Below are 3304 nucleotides of genomic sequence, written 5' to 3'. Positions count from 1 at the left end.
GAGGAACCATGATAGTTAATGATTTGGGGGCCAAAAGGGGTATTGATGAGCCTCTTAGGTCATCTCATTTGAGCAGGTAGTCACTCCCCTTCTAGCCAGGTCTGACACTGCCTGAATCACTCACCCACGTCTCTGTCCAGAAATGCCACCTTGCCTGCAAGTAATAAAAGACAAGTTTCTCTCCAGCATTTTCCAGGGCAGTTTCATTTCAATGTTAAAAAATCCAATATCCGTAACTAAAGGCAACAAATTTTCCTTTCAACATATCCTTTATGAGACATCTAAAGGTATTCCAGAAGTTTACTATATTTGATTTGAAGATAGAGAATTATTTGAAAGATTGTAGTAAATCATAAGAGAACTTTCACTTCCATTTTCTAGGACATTTCTTTTATAGTGATAAGGTTTGAAAAATATGCAGAAAAGCATAGTTTAAAAAATACAGTGGTATTTTTAACTGTGTCTAGACATACAAAAATCCAAGGAGTGCAAAGATCCAGAAAGATGGAAAATTATTGTCGTGTGAAGCATTCAACTTTAAATATTTTTAAAGAGATTAAATTAACCTATGAAACATCACACCATCTTACATAGTCAATCCTAAAATGATATGGTGTCTAACAACTATTCATCCTACTCCATACATATGCCAAGACCTTTCATAAATCTTGATTCAGTAATACAAGGTTTTACTGAACTATGCCTGCTAAGAAACCATACTTGTTCTGAGAAAGAGCTCCAAAATATTCTTGAAATCCATCTATTGTATTGTTTTTCAGAGGCTAAATAGATTGGGGAGGGGTGGGAGGTCTTAAAGCATCATATGTCTATGTCCTATTCCAGAAACAAGGAACTGTCAATATGCAACAGATATTAAGAAGTCAAAGATTATTTATCATCAAAGTTTTATCTTGAGAAATACGAGGATCCTTCAAACATTAACTTAGATACCCAAATAGAAGTGCCCTTCCAGGCTTCCCTGGTGCCGCAGTGGTTGAGAGTCCGCCTGCCAATGCAGGGGACACGGATTCGTGCCCCGGTCCGGGAGGATCCCACATGCCGCGGAGCAGCTGGGCCCGTGAGCCACGGCCACTGAGCCTGTGCGTCCGGAGCCTGTGCTCCGCAACGGGAGAGGCCACAACAGTGAGAGGCCCGCGTACCACAAAAAAAAAAAAAAAAGTGTCCTTCCTAGCTGACCTGAAAAACAGACACACAAGCCTTCTCTATACAGCTTTGAAAGTAGTCACACAGAAAAAAGCTTTAGCATGGAAAATATATCAGAATGCTAGAATTAAGAGTGACTTCTATTTTCTTCCTTCAGCTTTTCCATATTTTGCTAAATTATTTTCAATGGGCATTTATTACTTTTAGAATCCAAACAAAATTCCAAAAAGCAAAACTATAACAAATTTTTTTTTCTTTAAGCAGTCCACATTAAACCAAATACAGAGAGATATTTTGGCCTTATAGGACACAGCTACCACTTTAACCTACCACATGATACATGTTGGTACTCATCAGTTCTGCAGCCTGACAGTGGCCAGCAAGTGTGTTTACAGAACTTGACAATTGTATTAACTGCTTAGAGGACATAGGCATGTTTTTTGTACCTACCATCCACCAAGTCCCTTACATATGCATCTCACTTAGCCCTCACAGCCACTTGTTAGAGTCCCATGTGCATCCCTATTTTACAGATGAGGAAACCAAAGCCTAGAATGACTAGGCAGCCTGCTCAAGGTAAAGTAGCTAGTGTCTGGGAGCCACCCTGAGGTTACGTTTGTCTAACTCCAAAGTCAAGTTCTTCCTTTTCCTCTGTACTCCTGCCAAGCGCCCCCTTAGAATCAACAGAGCAAGAATTTGCCTTGGGATTTTCTAGTGCTGATAAGCTTGTCCAATGTCAAGAACATGAAGGCATCTGTAAACCCCTCCACTTCCTTACCTGTAGGGTTGCAAGGGAACCCTCTTGGGGGACCTATCACATTGCACATCTATCAGGTGGAGAGGAATGAAGCTATCGCTGCTATACATATAACAGGGGCATCTCCCCAACAGTATTATTTTGATAATAAAAATATACAACTATGACTCTGAGAAGTTTCATTTATGACCATCTATACATGAAGAGGTAGTTTTAAAGGAAATTCTAATAAGTTATCTGATTAAATTCACTCAGTATATTAGGTTACCTATAATTCTGGGTAAAAGTGTTGCCTTCTCCCAAATAATCCGTAATTAACTGAGTTTTGTTCAAGATTAAAGACCGCCCCCCAAGACACTGTTTCAAATGGTTTATAAATGACTTTCAGTAATTCAACTTTCAAAAAGCATTTACTGGGCACCTACAGCATCTAGACCCTGAAGAGAGCAGCCCATGAACAAACATTTGAGCAACCACATTATCTTGCCCTCTAAATGTCCTCAAGTTGCTTTACGAATAGGGGTTTCCCCTGAGGACAGAGGGAGGGAAACAGGAAAGGAGTGGGGATGTGAGTAATTTAGCAATTTCTGTAATGTTTACTTCTTTACCAAGAGAGGTACCGAGGAACGATGGCAAAAGTATAAAATCTAGACAGTGAACATACCAATGTTTTCCAGATTACTTACAGTACTTTTACTATATTCAAAATAATTTGTAATCAAAAGTTCTTATTTTAACAATTTACAATGTAGCTTCAAAAACATATGTTTTAGAGGGGTGGGAAAGGGAGGGTGGGTGGGAGGGAGACGCAAGAGGGAAGAGATATGGGGACTTATGTATATGTATAACCGATTCACTTTGTTATAAAGCAGAAACTAACACACCATTGTAAAGCAATTACACTCCAATAAAGATGTTAAAAAAAAAAAAAAGTTTTGCTATTAAGGACCACCCATCAGGGTTCTGTGGCCAGATACCCAAACTCATCTCGGGTTCCAAGTGCAAATTTAAACCGAGTCCTTCCATCCTTCAATTCAAGCATATGGTAGAGTAGTATTTTAGAACAAAGAACTGGGTTCAAATCTCAACATACTAGCTCTGCTTCCTTGGGCAAGTTATTTGCTAAACAAGGAATCTGCCTGTCATCTCATCTGTAAAATGGGCATTCCCAATTGTAAAAGGTATATGAGTAGCATGGAATTCACCTGTCACAAAATGGGCATTTAGTATTAGTGTTGCCACCCTACTCCCCTCCCCAACTAGAAAATATGGTGGGGGGGGGCATTTCATCCACCAGAACCCTAAGAGGAAATGAGCTGCTCCTCCAGACAAGAGCTGAGGCATAGAACTGGCAGAGGGGCTTGGGACAGGCAAAGAAGAACC

Source organism: Mesoplodon bidens (assembly GCF_964165515.1).
Source record: "Mesoplodon bidens genome assembly, chromosome: 5".
Lineage (NCBI taxonomy): Eukaryota > Metazoa > Chordata > Mammalia > Artiodactyla > Ziphiidae > Mesoplodon > Mesoplodon bidens.
The sequence above is the reverse complement of the archived record's forward strand: the minus strand, read 5'-3'. Positions refer to the sequence as shown.